Here is a 19,400-nt window from a genome sequence, read left to right as displayed (position 1 = left end):
CCCACTGGCGGTGGTCAATGGGGCAGGCACCAAGAGATTTCTTTAGGCAGTCCTTGTACCTTTTCTTTGGTGCACCTCTGTCACGGTGGCCAGTGGAGAGCTCGCCATATAACACGATCTTGGGAAGGCGATGGTCCTCCATTCTGGAGACGTGACCCACCCAGTGCAGCTGGATCTTCAGCAGCGTGGACTCGATGCTGTCGACCTCTGCCATCTCGAGTACTTCGACGTTAGGGATGAAAGCGCTCCAATGGATGTTGAGGATGGAGCGGAGACAACGCTGGTGGAAGCGTTCTAGGAGCCGTAGGTGATGCCGGTAGAGGACCCATGATTCGGAGCCGAACAGGAATGTGGGTATGACAACGGCTCTGTATACGCTTATCTTTGTGAGGTTTTTCAGTTGGTTGTTTTTCCAGACTCTTTTGTGTAGTCTTCCAAAGGCGCTATTTGCCTTGGCGAGTCTGTTGTCTATCTCATTGTCGATTCCTTCAAAAAAAGTACTAAACCCTCCCTACCCCTAACCCTCTATTTTTCTTTCATCCATGTGCCTGTCTGAGTCTCTTAAATACCACCATCCTCGGCAAGGCATTCCAGGTACCCACAACTCTCTGCGTGAAAAAAATGTACCCCCAATGTCTCCCCTAAACTTCCCTCCCTTCGCTTTGTACGGATGTCCTCTGGTGTTTGCTGATCCTGCCCTGGGAAACTGGTGCTGGCTGTTCACCCTATCTATATCTTTCATAATCTTGTAGACCTCTGTCAAGTTTCGACCTCCTCACCCATCGCATCCCAACACCTCCTTCCTCACCACAGTCTGGGGCCCCAAACAGACATTTCCAGTGAAGCATCACTTCACCTAGAAGGTCATTTACTGCATCCGGTGCTCTATTTATGACCTTCTCTACATCGGAGAGACCGGCCACAGACTAGGAGATTGCTTCGTTTAGCACCTCCACTCCGTTTACAACCATAGCAACCTCCCAGTGGCTGAACGTTTCAATTCTGGGTCACATTCCCATGCTCATATGGGTTTTTGTGTTGTCTCACCCTGACCACCTGCAGATTGGAGGAACAACACCTTATTTTCCGTCTGGCCACTCTCCAGCCATATGGCATGAACATTGACTTTACTGCCTGCCGCTAAGCCTGCTCGCCTTTTCTTTCCCCTCCCCCTTTTAACTGTCCTTCCAGTCCTTTATCCACACAGCCCTGCCATCTCCCCTTCCCCTCAATGCTGCGGCGGACCAGCTTGGGGCTCTGCGGCTGAAGGACACTCACAGGCGGCAGGGCTGTTGGTGACCCGAGGTGAAGGGATCACACCAGGCTGAGGACCGCTGGAGATTGGCTCGAGACTGGTTGAAGGAAGCAGCAGGAATCGGAACCAGGATGCAAGAGGCAATGTTCCCTCTAATGTTTAGTAGTCAGCGTGGGTAAAAAAAAATCCTATGTTGTGCAAATTTTTTTCCCTGTGACAAAAGTCTGGGCGCACTGAATGCTTGTGCAAAGGTAAACTTGAAATTGTTTCTCGATAATTTTGGCCCAGCTGATCTCTCGCAGCTGATAAAACTGTATTGAAAAGTTTTAATATCATATGTTTCCTATCATACTGTTGGCTCATTAATTTCCTTTGTGCGTCGGCTGCCAAATGTGTGCGCGCGCAAATGCGCACAGCTTAGCGGGAACAGTAGCGAGACGGTGCTGAGGGCGCTAAAGGCTTCCTGATTGTGTTGGAGTTCGGATCTCGAGCTCGATTGGCCGATGGTTTGGGCTGAAGTCTGTGAGGCTGCGGGAGCGGCTGGAGGCGAATCCACAGACACTCAGTGACTCTGTGGGGACTCCCTTTCACTTCTCTTTCTCTGACTGTAAGCTGGTGAGGCCCTCGCCTTTACAGTAGACTAAAGTAAATGTCTTGTAATATTACATCTGGTTGATTACATGACAATAAAGGATTCTTGAATGATCGGGGAGATTTGATGGGCCGAGTGGTCTCATGGTCCTGGATCCTCTGCTCGTATGATCACTCTACTCCCTTCACTGTGACCTCTGGACATCCCTGCCCTGTTTGTCCCAGTGTGAGTGTGGTGGTGTCGACCAATGTCCTGTGACCCTTGGTCACACCTCCCCCAGACTGGGGTCATGACTTACCCCAGACCAGGGGTCAGCCCTCCGCCAGACTGAGGGTCACCCCTTCCCAGACCAGAGGTCACCCATCCTCCAGACCACCAGGGCTGACCCCGCCTCCAAACCAAAAGTTACCCTTCCTCCAAACCAGGGGTCACTGCTTCCCAGGCCAGTAACTGGGGTTAACAGTGGAGGAGACCCTTAACATGAAATGCTGAACATGGTGGAGACCTGTGACATGCTACTGATGGAGTGTTTGATATCAGTGTGACATTTAATAAGGGATTAATTGCTTGGGAGAATTGCAATCTCTTTAATGGCGATGTGGGGAATTATTTTACAGCAAGGATGCCTCAGGCGACAATGAATGATCAAAAAAAACTAACAGCCATTCCAAGAATTTCTTCCACAACACCTTTTCCCTAACAGCAACAGGGAGAGCTATTGTTCAATTTTACCAGTGGGTTTCAGAATCTGAATCAGAATTTATTGTCCTGAACAAGTCATGAAATTTGCGTCACAGGGCAAATATTCTTATTATAACCATCTTACAACATTACTATTAAAAAAAGTGCACGAAAATTCATTGATTGTTCAGGAATCTGATGGCGGAGGGGAAGAAGCCGTCCTTGTGCCGTTGAGTGCTCGTCTTCAGGCTCCTGCACCTTTTTCCCGATGGTAGCACCTGGGTGGTGGGGGGGGGGGTCCTTGAGTAGAGGCTGCATTCTTAAGATACCGCCTCATGATGGAGTGAAGTCTGAGATGTCGCAGGCCAAGTTAACAACCCTCTGGAGTTTATTCTTGTCCTGAGAGTTGGCGCCTCCGTACCAGGCAGTGATGCAACCAGCCAGAATGCTCTCCACAGTCCACTTGTCGAAGTTTACAAGAGTCTGCAGTGACATTCCGAATCTCCTCTAGAATTTCTGGAGGGATTCGGCAGGGCTGAGAGAAGCACAGGTAGAAACAGTCAAACATTTTTGAAAGCTCCATTATAAAGAAACTCCTACATTTGGTTGCTAATTATAAAATTAATTTGCTTAGTATTTATTGGAGAGTTATTGAGTGCTTTGGTTCTTCTGGTCTGACGTGCACAAGGAGCCAAATTTACAACAGGTTAATTATAATAAGCACACACACACACACACACACACACACACACACACACACACACACACACACACACGCATGCACACACACACACGCACGCGCACACACACACATGCACACACGCACCTGCACCGCACACAAAAGACAGGAACACTTGCTGCCGATTATCCGGTAATGACTTCAGCTCGGCCGTTAATACAATCATTCCCCAGAGGCTTGTGGACAAGCTGCCCTTGTTGGGACTCAACACCCCTCTCTGCAACTGGATTCTGAATTCCTCAGCCGCCTGCCCATCTGGGCTCCCAACGGCCGGACTTAACACCCAGCCATCTGAGCTCCCGGCGCCTTGAACCACACAGGTATTTGCCGTGGTCAAAGGTATGACCCGCGTAAAAGTTGATCCTCCCAAAATTAGACCGGAAATATTTGATCTAAATTCACTCAACTATTATTTGGGTTTCTGTCATGCAGACAGGTCTCGAGTGGTTTATAATTGGGTAGTTAGAGTTCCAGAGACCAATAACCATTGGAAAAATCGGTTCTTGGGCCAAGTTTCCATCTCCTTATGGAACTGTAACCTGTTGGAAAATCTTTGGACATGGTATTTCATTGGTCCTTGAACATCCGACAGGATTTTACATCATAACTTTCAAAGATGCTGAGATTGATGTCACATAATGGGAAGGGGTGGGTTGATAATCTCTGGGCAATTGAGGTCCAAAGTGATAAACAAGTGACAACCAGCTGAAGAGAGAAGCTACCCCTTTCCTGACGGCGGCAGCGAGATCAGAAAGCGTGTGCTGGGTGGGTTGGATCATTGATGATCACTGCTGCTCTCCGACGGCAGCGTTCCCCGTAGATTTTCTCGATGGTGGGGAGGACCTCCCCCCCCCTCACCGTGATATCCTGGACTGTGTCCACTAGCTTTTGCAAGATGTTGTGATCAGGGGTAATGGTGCCCCCCATACCAGACCGTGATGCAGCTAGTCAGCACACTTTTCATAAGAACATGAAATAGGAGCAGGAGTGGGCATTTGATTCAATGAAATCCTCAACTCCACTGACCTGCCTTTTCCCTACATCCCTTAATTCCTTTATTATGTAAAAATCTGTCTAACTGAACCTTAAATATATTTAATGAAGACGCCTCAACCACTTCCCTGAGCAGAGAATTCCACAGATTCACGACTCTCTGGGAGAAACAGCTTTCCCTCATCTCCATCTTAAATCTGCTCCCCTGGATCTTGAGGCTGTGTCCCCTAGTTCTGATCTCTCCTACCAGTGAAAACAATTTTCCTGCTTCTATCTTACCTATACCTTTTATAATGTTATATGTTTCTATAAGATCCTTCTGAATTCGAGTGATTTAGTCTCGCCTCGGAGGTCATCATATGTCTGTAGAGATTTGCCAGGGTTTCTGATGAGATTCCAAACCTCCACAAACTTCTGAGGAAGCCTGACGTGCTTTCTTTATGACGCCATTAGTGTGTTGGGTCCCTGAAAGGTCGCCGCGATAGTGACTCCCAAGAAATTTTCTCACCCTCTCCACATCTGATCCCTCATTGATCACTCAACCGTACACCTCTGGCTTTCCCTTCCTGAGGTCAACAATCAGCTCCTTAGTTTTGGTGACATTGAGTGGGAGGTTCTTGTTAGTGCACCATTCAGCCAAGTTTTCAATCTCTCTCCTGCACGCTGACTCATCCCCTTCCTTTATACAACCCACTGCTGTGGTGTCATCAAGTAATTTGTAGATGATGTTGCTGTCATTCCGAGCCACACAGTCATAAGTACAGAGTGAGTAGGGCAGGGGGCTAAGAACGCAGCCCTGTGGTGCTCCGGTACTGATGAAGATTGTGGAGGAGATGTCTTTACCAATCCTCATTGGAGGTGAGGAAATTAAGGATCCAACTACACAGTGAGGTTTTGAATCCCAGGTCTTGGAGTTTGCTGATCAATTTTGAGGGGACGATGATGTTAAAATGACAAATTGTAGTAAATAAGGATGCATACATCTTCACTGTCCAGGTCTTCCAGGTCTTTGTGTAGACCCAATGAGATGGCATCCATTCTAGACGTCACTAGAATAGGCCCAAACTGGAATGTATCCGCTCAGACAGGAGCCGAAATGCTTCAACACCAGCCTTTCAAAACTATTTAATCACTGTTGAAACTCCTATAAAAGTTGATATAAAAGTTACTACACTTTTTTTGGGCACTGGAACGATTGACCTCTGTTTGAAACAGGTGGGTACTTTGCCCTGCTGGAGAGAGATATTGAAGGTATCCGAGACCCTGATAGCTCAGTGGTTAGAGCACTGGCCTTGTAAACCAGGGGTTGTGAGTCCATTCCTTGCTGGGGCCTCAATCCTGTGAGGGGCGCTGGACAATGTGGAGACGCGCTGACTGCCATAAGGTAGACAAAGTCAAACAATTTCATGTATGTTTCATTCTAAATGAAGTATCACGTGACAATTATGGAACCTTTATCTTGAATACATTGGTGAGTTGGTCAGCATAGACTTTTAAAACCCAGCCCGGTTCTCCATTCGATCCGCATGCTTTCCTCGGATTCATTCACCTGAAGGCAGCATGCATGTTATCCTCAGTTACGGAGAGGATGGTGATGTAGGGGATGATGTTCTGGGGGTAAGGAAATCCAGGATCCAATTACACAGTGGGGTGTTGAGTCCCAGGTCTTGGAGTTTGCTGATCAATTTCGATGGGATAACGGTGTTAAATGCCAAACTAGAAATGAAGTAAACAAGTCTGAATGGGCTTATTGACAGAATGGAGATGTCCCTCCGTGCGTGTCCTTGGGCGCATCCATTCCTCTGAAGCGCCACTGTTCTGAAACTCGTCCTGCTGGTTGCAAAGGATACAAATTTCCGAAATGGAGCAGGGCCCATGGTCTCCAGGATCATCTTCGTTCTCTGCTGGAGGTCATGCGTGAATTTCTTCTTTCAAAGGAAACCAGTTCGCCCACCCTGTCAATCATCCCTTCCATCTGGGAGAGCGCAGTCATCCAACAGACTTCAAGTCATTAATCTAAACTGGATTAAAATTGATTTAAATAGAATTAAGGTAGTTGCAATCCCCAAACTAGTTTTAATACCTTTGCAATGCACCAGTTATTTGAATGAATGGAAAACCAGGAGAATTATTTAAAAAAAAATATAATTATCAATGCATAATCAGTTAATTTATCTTTTTACCAATTCATGACAATTAAGCTAATAGGAAGGACTAATAGTTAAAGGGTGGGTGGGCTCCTGCATTCAGAATTGATTGCTTCCCATCACAATCCAAACACCGGAAGCCAAACTCAAGGGATGGAATAGTTGGCGTAGTGGTTAGTGCAATGCCATTACAGCGCCAGTAATCAGGACTGGTGTTCGAATCCCGCACTGCCTGTACATTCTTCTCGTGTCTGTGTGGGCTTTCCCCAGGGTCTCCAGTTTCTCCCCCACCTTTCAAAAGGTCAATTGGGTGTAAATTAGGCAGCATGGACTCGTGGGCCGAAATGGCCTGTGCTGTACGTCTCAATTTAAAATTTAAATTTAAAAATTTCAAATTTAATAGAGGCATCACCCAACCATGCACCTGAGTTGTCACCACGCTGTAACAATTTGATGACCTACAACAGACCTGCCACTAGAGTGTACCCAAGGAGAGTGGGGAGCGGAGACACAGCGCTCCTTCGCAAGGTCCTACCGCCCAGTCTTACTACCGCCCTCTCCGTGCAGGATATAAATGGCCTGCTAAAGGAGCTGACAGTGGTTTATTTTAAAATTGGGATCTGGGCTCCAAATGGCAGCAGCCTCGAGGGGTTTCTGACTCCAGGGGTGCAAAGACTGTCAGAGGGCTCCAGAAAACAGGGAGAGCATCTAACTGCTTGAGAAGGAGCAGCAGAACAGACGACCCATGGTTGGCGAACATGACGGTGGGCTGGAGAGGAGCTCTGCATCAGTAGAACGCTCAGGTGACGAGCCGCTGGCGACTCGAGGTGATGAACCCACACAGGCCGCGGGGCTGCCGGTGACTGCGGTCAAAGGCTGCGGATTGCTGGAGACCGACTCAAGTCTGACTGAAGGAGTGCCAGGTATTTTAGCCAGGATGCAAGAGGGTGCCGTGGGCACCAGAGGCTTCTTGATCGTTTTGGAGGTTCGGGCCTGGAGCTCGGGTGGCCGATGGTTTAGACTGGAGGTGGGGTGGCTGGAGAGGCTGTGGGAGCGCTGGAAGTGAATCCAGGAACTCTTGGGGGAATCTCTCTTTTGCTTCTCTTTCACTGAGTGTAATATGTGCCAGGCAATTTCTGCTGATGGTGGATCTCTGACTGCCTTTCAGTGGTATAAAGACGAATTGATGTAATATTACATTTGTTACAGCACAATGAAAGATTTGAAAGAATCTTGAGCCTTGACTATGTAATCACAAGAGATCAGATCAAGTCAATCAACAAACGTGACAGCAATTACATACGTTAAGTCCAGGGACAGGAGAGAGAAAAGGATCTATGTTTCTTTTACAGTCTTTGCCAGGGGGACCTGGAAATCCTCGTGCATGAATAGACATGATAAAAAGGAGGGAATGTAGAATATTAGCTATAGAATATCTAGTTATGGGAATTATGATGAAGAAACCATCACACAAACTTTGCCAGTAAGCTGGGAGAGAGAGAACAAGAGTAACCAAGGACATTCCAGACAGGAAATTAGAATCAATGATGTGACAGAGTGTATAGATATGTTTTTGGGAGATAAATTGGACTTTTTAGAGTAGGTCATATACAAACACGTTAAAATAGATATTATTTAAAATACTGGAGCTCTGTTTGTGCTGGATATATCAGCCCCAGAACCTTTTCAGAAGCTTGGAGAGTGTCCAAGAGACTTCACTAATGGATTGTTGTTTTTAAAATGGCAATGGATGAAAGAACTTGTCGGAGCCGCATTCTGTCTGGAGTGGAACTTGCTGTTCTAGGAGGGTCATGTGGTTTCGCATGCAGAGAGAGTCAAACAGGGTTCCTCTCTGAGAGAGAGAGAGAGAGAGACAGACAGACAGACAGACAGACAGACAGACAGACAGAGATCAGTTCTACAGTTTTACAGTCAGCAGCAACAACTGGGACTAGAACAGGACAAGCTGGAAAGCTTGTGGAAAACCCCATTTGGAAGATGGGTTGTGAATGCTTACTTCAGCCTGGTCAAAGCCCTTGTGGTTCATGCAAGAGGAGAGGACTGGCTGTCTAATGTTTCACTTAAAATAAGTGAAACAAAAAGGAACTCTGTGGTGACCTGAAAGAAAGAGGTGATCATCTGGAGAACCCTGAGGGTGAAAGTTTCTTCAGCAAGACATTGAAGTGGCTGATTAAAAAGGAATCAGTTGTGGGTGTCCTGGAACAGCAAATCTCTCTTTCTGAAAACCAACAAGAACCTTCCTGAGCGGTAACCATTTACTTTTCAAGCACCGAAGCCTGGTGAACTTTATAAATGTTAAATTCTGTGCACAGTATAAGAATTGTCTGCAACCAGTGAACTTGGAGGAATGAGAAGTGAGATTGGACTGTGAACCAAATAACTTTTCTGAACTTTCACACACATTACATGCACATGCCCTTAGAATTAGAAGGGGGTTAAGTTAGGTTTGTTAAGTCAATGGTGATAAGTTAAAGTTTGATTCTGTTTTCATGTTGAAAGATAATTAAAAGCAACATTTGTTTAAGTAACCATTTATCTATTGCTACTGGGTTTTGAGATCCTCTGGGCTCATTACAATGATCTCTTCTGCCCTAAAGACATTCTAAGATAATCACCCCCCCCCCCTTGCCCCCAGGCTTGAGACTACATAATACCTTTAAGACAAAGATGTTAAATGCTTTGCCATTCAATCTCAATACCTGTCAAACAGCCTCCCATTTATAAAACGGTTTCCCGCTCAAACTTGGCAAGAGTGAGTGCAGAATCCATTAGCCATGATTTTAAATGCAAAAGCTAAAGAACGAACCCAGGGACCCCTAACGACACCAGCTCCATCCCAATTTAGTATTGTTCATTGTTAACCTCCATAACTTCAAATTGATGTGAAATCAGTCATTTGGATGTGCTAATTAGAGATCGAGCTCAAACTAAGCAAAGAAATCATTATATATTGTCACTGGCCTCTCAGACTGTTTTCATTCTATATGCTATTAAATTCATATCTTTTAATTATGATTTGAACGTGAATAGCCAATTGACGTCAACCATTTTACTGTATCTAGAAATGTGCAGGTATTGACTCTATCACGTCAAACTGTAACAATACTTTCAAAGAAATAATTATCTCATTTGTATGCAAGAATGGTCCTTAAATATTGCTCCCTTGCCCTGGATTATTTGAATGCCACCAAACAGTCTTAGTGAGGTGACCTTGTTTACCCAACCCTACAGACTGCTCATTCCTGCGAGCGTTATTCAAATAAAATCTGTTTGAATCGTACTGAGTGGCTTGGATGTACTTTTTTGTATTTTGACAGGAGGGTGGCTTTAACAAGAAAAAGATCCACGTTTCTTTCACATTCTTTGCCGGGGGCCACCTGGGCATCCTCGTGCCGAAGGTAAACTTGCAGGTGGTAAAGAAGGCAAATGCGATGCTGGTGTTCAGTTCAAGAGGAGTAGAATTTAAGAGCAGGGATGTGATGTTGAGGCTTTATAAGACCCTGGTGAGATCTCACTGGAGAATTGTGAGCAGTTTTGGGCTCCTCATTTAAGAAAAGATGGGCTTATATTGGAGAGGGTTTAGAGGAGGTTCTCAGGGATGATCCCAGGAATGAAAGGGTTATCACATGAGGAGTGTTTGATGACCTGTACTCATTGGAAATATTGGAGAATGGGGGAGAGTGGTCTCATTGAAACATTTTGAATGTTGAAAGGCGTGGACAGATTAGGTATAGAAAGGTTGCTTCCCATGGCGGGAGAGTCTAGGACGAAAGGGCACAATTTCAGGATTCATGGTTATCTACTTGGAACAGAGATGCAGAGGAATTTCTTCAGCCAGAGGGTAGAATTTGTTGCCGCAAGCACCGTCCCAGAGTTCGAATGAATGATACCTAACAAGGATACAATCTAGAAGTAGGGCATTGTGGGTGAAGTAGTGAGTATTTATGAAAATGGGGCCTTGTGGGCCAGTAGTGAGTGTTAATGGAAATGGTGGCTCGTGGGTGAAGTAGTGAGTGGGGAGTGGAGTATTAAATTTTAAAATTTAGACGTACAGCATTGTTACAGGTCCTTTCGGTCCGCCCAATTACACCCAATTAACTTACACCGTTTTTAACAGTGAGAGGAGAACAGAGCATTTGGGGAAAAGCCACGCAGACATGGGGAGAATGAACAAACTCCTTACAGACAGTGCGAGATTCGAACCCCGCTCCCGACCGCTGATGTTGCATCTGCATTGCACCGACCATTAGGCTGACACTGCCGCCCCGCTACACCAACCATGGGGACAGATGAAGCGAAGGAACGTTTGTGTAATCATCAGTTCATCGTGGAGCACAAACGAGATGGTCCTGTCCCAGTCCTGCTCCCCAACCTGGAACATCTGGCGATCAAGGGCCACCCATTCCATTTGATGAGGGAGTTCACCACCATTCTGGTCACAGTGTACATTCCATCCTAGGCTAACCTCACGCTAGCAGTGGAGTGGATGAACACTGTGAACAATAACCACAAGACACCACCTCCTGATGTCTTCCCAACCATTGTATGGGACTTCAATTAGGCCAACCTGAACAGGTCTCTAACTTACAACATGTCACCTGCGAGACTAGAGGAGCCAACACACTTAAGCACTGCTACACCACCATGAAGAACGCGTAACGAGCCAAACCACGACCGCACGTTGGCAAATCTGATCGCCTGACTGTACTTCTACTCCTGACGTACAAGCAGAGACTGAGGACCACAGTGGTGAAGATGGCAAAAGTTCTGGTCGAGGGAAGTGGAGTACCCCCAGCAGCTGAGGTTCAAGGTCCAGAGTCCTTCCAAGGTGGAGAAGGTGCCCTGCTCCACTAGGTTGAGGCGGTTGGACACCACCGCGAGGATTTTCAGGGAAGCAACGTGCGTGAACACTTTGGGGTGCAGGGAAAAGATGAACCCATGAGAAAGGTCCAGGATCATGACCAGGCTGCTGAAGGTCCGGTTGTTCAGGTCGGGCAATTTACTGTATCCAAACAATGCCCCGATAGACATGCTGTGCATCTTCTGGAGCTCCCAATCCCCGTCCAGTGTGCATGTGCGGGAGATCGAGGGAAAGGTTCAGAGTCAGCGTCGGGAGTTCCAGTGTAGGCTGAGGGGAGGGTTCGGAATCGGCGTCAGGAGCCCTGGTGTAGCTCGAGAGGAGGGTTCGGAGTTGGCGTCAGGAGCCCTGGTGTAGGTCGAGGGGAGGGTTTGGAGTCAGCGTCAGGAATTCCCAATGCTCATTCTGAACCTGCCCCTGTGTGTCCCCTCGGCCTTCCTTTCAAGGAAGGGCAGAGGAAGGGGAAGGGGACTGTCTAGATGAAGGGAGGAAAGGAAAGGGGAGAGAGGAGGGAGGGAGGGGAGGGAGAGAGGGGGCAGGAGGGAGGGGAGGGGAGAGTAGGAAAGAAGGGGAGAGGGAGAGAGGAAAGGGGAAAGGGGAAAGGGGAGGGGAGAGTGGGAAGGAAGAGGAGAGGGAGGGAGGGGAGAGGAGGAAAGGAGAGACCAAGAGGGGAAGGAAGGGGAAGTGAGAGGAGGGTGGTGGTGGGAAGGGGGGGGAGGAAGGAAGAGGGCGTGCAGGCTTTGTGCACTGGTTGCAAAACCTATGTGGGCGCGCACAGCCAGGGTCACGGTGCCTTTTTTAATGAGCTCTCACTCCCCCTAATGTCAAAACCCTGCTTCAACTGATAGACGCCATTGTCTTCCTCTTGCACTAATGTTTTTAAATTTAGTTTGTAATGTGGTTTATGTAAATGTTTCCACTGTCGCAAAGAAAGGAATTTCATGACATGTCGTGATGATAAATTCTGACTCCGATGCTTCCCGTCCGCCATCAGATTCCTGAGTGAACAACAAACCTCGGACACTTTGCACTATTTTCATTTATTTGTAAGGTTTAAAGAAATGTTTGCACTGCTGCAATACAACGGATTTCGTGACAAGTTCAGGACAATAAATTCTGATTCCCATTCTCATGAAGATGGGCTGTACTTTAGACTCGGTAAAGGTGCAAACAACCTTGAGATCAGTCCTGCTGCCGTAACCAGGTTGAGGCGGCATTTAAGCCAGGGATGTTGCGAGCCTTGAGTTCGATATTTCACCTTCCCGCGCTGCAGCGCAGGCTGTCTGCCAGAATGTCGATTGAAATGTGTTATTCACAGTTGGATCAAAATCAATTACTCCAAACTTTTTATCAAATTTAGGCTGATCTGGATAGGCTCGTCTCCCAGAAGATATCATTAGGAACCATTTTCACTACGCTTGGAGGCATGGATTATGAGTGGAGAGAAACCAAACTGTAACTTTGATGAAATCACCATTTTGGCTGTTAATTATTTTACAAAAAACCTTTGAGTGTGTATATCTCAGCATTTGCCAATAACTTTAAACTTCCAAGCTTGTCGCACTGGGCATCCAAACGCCCAGTTCCTCTTAGTGAGGAACAAAACTATGAAGATTTCACTTGCAAGTTGCCATCTGGTCCAGGTCCTGTAGCTTTCAAGTTAGTAATGGCTGACCCCATCACCCTGCTCCATCTCCCTGCCCCGACTCCCTGCCCCATCACCCTTTCCCGACACACTGCTCCATCTCCATGCCCCATCTCCCTGCCCCAACACCCTGCTCCATCACCATGTCCCATCACCCTCCCCCATCATTCTACCCCATCTTCCTGCCCCATCACCCTACCCCAACTCCCTGCCCCATCATCCTAATGGACCTCCTCAGGAAAGCTTCCATTTATTATAGAACGTGCATTTTCTCAACCATTTGTCCTTCACCAACATTTCCTCTGCCTGATAGAACCTGTTCTCACCCTCAGCGAATCTCCCGACTCCTCCCACGTTCTACAAATCCATGGTGTTGCTAGGTTCCAGCTTCACGTGGCTTTTTTAAAAATGTAGACACACAGCACGTTAACAGGCCCCTCTGGCCCATGAGCCCATGCTACCCAATTACACCTAATCAAACTACAGGGTGGGAGGAAACCAGAGCACCTGGAGGAAATCAACACAGACACGGGGAGAACTCCCCATAGGCAGAAGCAGGTTCGAACCCGGGTCGCTGGCGTTGTAATAGCCGCCACATTAACCCTTCCACCTTTTGTTGTCAAGATGAAGCAAAGTCAGCATCTCCCCCCCCCCCCCCCACCCCCCGCAGTTCTTGCAAGGGTGATTCTTCTGCTCCATCATGGCTCAATTTCACCTGGACTATCTCTTACACTTCCTTCTTCTGGGACTCGCTGTCTCCACTTCAGCAAACAGATGTCACTGATGTCTTCCGTTGACCTCGACGAAGCCTCCATACGCATGGTCCCCTTCTCCTTGTACCTCCACTGCATCTGTTCTCAATCTGGGGAGATGTAAAACCTTACCGCTCTCCACGGTCAATGTAAAAGATGCCACGGCTCGTATTTTGAAGGAGAACTTGGGTGATCTCCTGGGAACCTAGACCAATATTTAAACCTCACAAATTCCATATCGGGGGAGCAGATGATCTGCTCTTGATCATATTGCCATTGATGGGAACTTGCTGCACGAAACATGACATCTTTGGGTTCCTAGACATCCATGTATTTGAGTAAAAATACACCAAAATCCTGGAGGAACTCAGCCGCTCTTTCCACAAAGATATGTTTCCGACATTTCGGGGCTGAGCCAGAAGCAGGAAATCACAAAATTCAGAGAGTGCTGGGGTGGGAGGTGGGGAGGAATCCAGATATGATAAGGGAACAGGTGAGAATTGATCGCGTCTGCGCAAAAGGAGGTGGGAAAGGGAGAGGCGGAGCTTGGGGAAAACCACGGGGGAAGAAGTGGGGGGGAGGGGGGGTTAATGAAAGCCAGAGAAGTTGACATTAATGACCATCCAGTTGGAAGGTGAGGTGTTGTTCCTCCAATTTGAGGGTGGCCTCAGTCTGGCAGTGCATGAGAGCACACAAAGGAATGGGAGGGGGGTATTAAAATGGGTGGCCACTAGGAGATACATGCTATTGTGGCAGACGGAGCTGAGGTGATTAAAGAAGTGATCTCCCAGTCTGCATCCCATCTCTCCAAAGTAGAGGAGATCACGTATCTGAGGACGTTTCCTGGACCAGTACATAAAGAAGACACAACAATACTCCTATTTTATAAATCTGAGGAAATGTGGCATGTTGTTGAATACCAATGGACTGATTGTTGCATCATGGCCTGGATTGGAAACTTGAGAGCACAGGAATACAGAAGGGGAACACCCTGGCCAAGTCCAAATCCTCTCCATTGTAGTCCTTGTCAGGTGTCACCTCAAGAAGGTAACCAACATCAGAATCAGAATTTAGTGTCATAAACAAGTCACAAAATTTGTTGCTTTGTGCCAGCGTCATAGCACAATTTATATTATGACCATCTTAAAAAATAAATAAAAAATAGTTCACGAAAAATCAAAATAAAGGCAGTGTCTTTGGTTCATTGTCCATTCAGGAATCTGATGGCAGCACGGAAGAAGCTGTCCTTGTGCTTGTTTTCAGGCTCCAGTACTTCTTCCCGGTGGTAGCAGAGTGAAGAGGCCGTGGCCTGGGTGGTGGGGGATAGAAGCTGCGTTCTTAAGACACCGCCTCTTGTAGATGTCTTGATGGTACCTGTGATTTTGCAGGCCGACTTAGCAATCCTCTGGAGATATTTCTTGTCCTGAGCATTGGTGCCTCCATACCAGACAGTGGTGCAACCAACCGGAATGCTCTCCACACCTGCAGAGGTTTACAGGAGACTCTGGTGACGTACAGAATCTCCTCAAACGCCTCACAAAGTATAGCTGCTGGCGAGCCTTCTCTGTGATTGCACCCACGTGGAGGACAGATCCAGGAATTTGGAGTTGTTGACCCTCATCACTCTGTTCACAACCCCCTTCAAGCCTGAAGCCTGAAGTCTGGCACTTTGAGGTTCAAGAGCAGCCTTTGTCCAACTGCTGAACTTACCCTAACTCCTTCTGAACTTTCAAAACTCCTGTCTGCACAAATGAAAGAGCTCTTTGCTCCGACTGCCATTAGGAATATTGATGACCTATCCCTTTTTATTGATTATATCATTTTCAGTCTCCTGTTTCATTGTGGAAATTTAACATATGATGCTATTTATTTACATATCTGTGATACTGCAGCAAGTAAAAATTTTGGAGGATCTACACATTGTACTTCTGTGTTTGAGAATAGATTCTCATAATTTTGAATATTACAACAGTGATTGCTTTTTGGAGTGCTGTGTTAACTGTGACAGACTTTAGGACCCACTGATCTTCTAAAAGATGCTTGGAAAGGTTTTTTTTAACTAAATCGGCAATGCTCACTTTGCAATCAATGGCCCTTGCTCGATACTGCAATGTACTGATCTTCCTTCCCAGTCTCTGCAGAGAGATTTTTAATTATTGAACAATTATTGCATCTCCCTGCACATTATCTGGATCAGCGGCCCAGTGTATGACTTCACCCTGGTCGATTAAGTATGTTATTTACCCAAATACCTCTCTCAAACTTCCTTCCTGCCCTGTTTATGTTCTAAGCGAGAAAGGCAATGACAAGGTCGATAATCAATTTCCCAGGGTCAACGTATCAAATATAGGGTGGCTTAGGTGTAAGGTGAGTTGGGGGGAATTTAAAGGAGACCTGTACGGCCATTTTTTTTACACAGACAGCAGTGGGCGCAGGAGAGGTGGAGAAACAGAAATGATGATAACATCAAAGAGGTGTTTAGACGCACCCACGAATGGAGCAGGAATGGAAAGGATAAGGACCGCATGCGGGGACATGTGGCATGGGTAGAGTAGCAGTTAGCGTGACCCTGTCACAGCGTCAGGGTTCGAATCTGGCGCTGTATGTTAGGAGTTTGTACGGTCTCCCTATGTCCTCCCACCCTTCATAAAACATGCAGGGTTGTAGGTTAATTGGGTGGAATCGGCTTCTACTGTAAATAAAATTAAGAAAATCATGGGGGGCCTTTCCCTGTGCTGTACATGGTCTGGGTTTCAACATCATTCCCAGTGTCAAATCAAATGACCCAGTCTTGTCTACTATCCAGGGCTGGTGCTACCATTAGGCCAACTAGGCAGCCGCCTATGGTCCAGACATAAGAGGGGCGCCGTCGAAGAAAGGTACCAACAGCTCCAGCACCTCCGCCATGAACGACGTGGCTCTGACGACTGCACTGTAACCATGTGCATTAGTCTGGTAAGGCGGAGGGAGGAAGTGACATGGCGCCCGTCGAACGTCACATCAGGTACTGCACCCACCGCTCAGCCTGGTCAGCCCCCTCCACCCATACTTACCCCCCTACCCTGCTCAGCCTAGGGCGCAAAATAGTCCAGCATTGGCCCTGCCACTATCACTAAACCACTCCTGTGTGGCTTCTTGAATATTTCCCTCTTGCGATTAACAATTGGGAAGAAATTCTCCTACAAAGCCGCGTGCTGGCCAGCACACGTGTCCTACAGGTAGAGCAGAAATTTGGAGTCAATATCCTGTCAGGGTGCAGACAGAGCTCCCACAGTTCCCTGCCACCCTTTGAAAACGCTATCATAGAACATCTTCTCTGTGGATTGTCGCTTTGTCGAGGTGGAGAAGCCTGTGTGGTCTGGGTCTACGCTCCCGGTCAGGGCATCCATGGTGGTACGGTCAAGGGTGAGGTCCCTGGCAAAGAGCAATCCAACCAAGTCCGCAACGCTGGAACAGGCGGACGAAGTGACTCTGAACTCAACGAAGGCTGCAACAAATCCATCAGCTCCAATCGCCGTGGTTTCCACGCCATCAGAATGAGTTGGTTTACTTGTGAAGTATCGCGGGCTTCTTGGAGTCCAACAAATGCGCGCTCAGGCGTCTTTGCTCTATGGATCGATGGAACGGAGGCCATCATCCTCGACCACGAGGGATGGCCATGATGAAAACATTACATCACGGTTCAGGCCCTTTGGCCCAGTGTTATTCTGACCTATGTTTAATTTTTAATTTTTATTTTGAACAGCAGCAAGGTAACATGCCCTTTTGGTCCACAAGTCCGTGCTACTCAATTTACATCCAATTAACCTCCAACCCTGGTACATTTTGAACAGTGGGAGAAAACCAGAGTCCCCGGGGGAAACCCACACAGACACGGGAAGAAGGGACAAATTCCTTACATATGGCGCTGCACTCAAACCCCGGTCGATGGTGCTGTGACAGCATGGTGCTAACTGCTACGGTAACCAGGCTGCCCGATATATACCTCAAAAAACAAAACTCTCCCTACCTCATTACCTTCTAGTTTTCTTTCATCCTGTCAATCCAAGGCTGGGCCTGAATGTATCAGTGGGTGGAAAGGAGGAATAGCGCATGAGGGACTGATCTGGTCTTCTCCTTGTTATTGATGGGTACTTTTAGTGCCTGGGAATGAGTCTGACTGGTTGAAATTACCGAGTCTTTAGCCCCCTGTGATGGTGAGAACAGCTTCGACAGGTTCAAGAAGTAATAAGTCCTGGACACACGTTAATATTAAACTGTGATCTTAATTTACATGTGTGGGGGAATTCACAACAGGGAACATTCTCACACACACACACACTAGAGCGAATCGTTACATCGAGCGCTAGTCAGTTTGAAGCCCCTTTTACATAGAATCCTTTGCCATTTATATGCTTCACTTACCGACAAGAGCCCAGTGGAGGTGGATTGACGGGTCCATTTCACTCCGCCAAGGGACCTGTTGCCAGATGTGGTGCGAAGCCTCACGCCTCCTGCGCTGAAACTGGCGTGCAGGTTCTACCCCACATCAGAGAGCAGCACTGCTGTTCTCCACGTCCTGCCCCTTGTGCCCTGGGAAGCTGGCTCACTACGCGAGTTGTCGGCGATCCACTTTCAGCCTGAACACTGAATCCGCCTTTCCGATTCCCCTTTCACATAGATCGTGGGTTGAGCAATAAAGCGGCTTCTCTATGTAAAAACCTTATAAGACACTTATAACTGTGATGTCGCAGGCCGAGTTAACAACCGTGAGAGTTGGCGGTAGTGATGCAACCAGAACGCTCTCCACTGTCCACCTGTAGATGTTTTTGACAGGTTTTGGTAACACACCGAACCTCCTCAGACCCCCCCCCCCCATAAAGTTTAATCACTGGAGATTGCATCAACGTGGTGGCTCTGGGACAGGTGCTCAGAGAAGTCAGTTCTGCCCCATCCGCAGGAAAAAGAATCCCAGGGTTGTATGTGATATGACTTTAAATCTGAATTCCAAATCTGAGATCACATTGCTTTTCTCCTCCCGTGGAGCTCCGCACTTCGTATTCTGTCAAGTTAACCACGCAATATGGGTGGGCCTTCCGGAGCAGTCCTTCCGCACAAGCAGAGGTGCCTCTTGGCATATTGCCGATGAGTCGGGACCACCTGTTGCGATCAACATACATGGCTTGGATGAACAAGCAGTTGGGTGGTTTAGTAAGTTTGCAGATTGCACAAAGATTGCTGGAGGGTGATCAAAGAATACTCAAGCATATCGGTAAACAGGAAAGTCTGCAGACTAGCGCAAATCGCAAATGTACTGAAGAAGGTTGTGGCCATTCCAAAGGTGGACATGGTCATAGGTTAAACAATCAAAAAATCCGAATTTTTATTTTCGGCGCCAAACTCCCTGCACAGCTCGGAAACAATGGAAGCCCAGCACGCTCCTGTGCGTGTCTGAGTTGCCATTTGGATTCCGATGGAGCACTCGAGGTCTGCAGGGAGCACGGTGGTGGTGAGTAGAATTTCAAGAGCTCGGTGATTTATCTTACAAGTACTTGGTTGAGGTTGTTTATTTTTTTTGGTGTGAATTAAACATTATTTCATGCTTTAAAAAGCCTTCCCTTGTCGTTCATTGTTGTTTAAACACTAGGCCATTTTAAAAAATGACAGGTTCTCCGAAAAAAAAATGCTTTAACCCGACAAAGGTCCAGTCCCATCTTCTTTGGATAATCGGAGCTGTA

The sequence above is a fragment of the Narcine bancroftii genome, chromosome 13, assembly GCF_036971445.1.
Source record: "Narcine bancroftii isolate sNarBan1 chromosome 13, sNarBan1.hap1, whole genome shotgun sequence".
Classification (NCBI taxonomy): Eukaryota; Metazoa; Chordata; class Chondrichthyes; order Torpediniformes; family Narcinidae; genus Narcine; species Narcine bancroftii.
Note: the sequence above shows the minus strand (reverse complement) of the source record.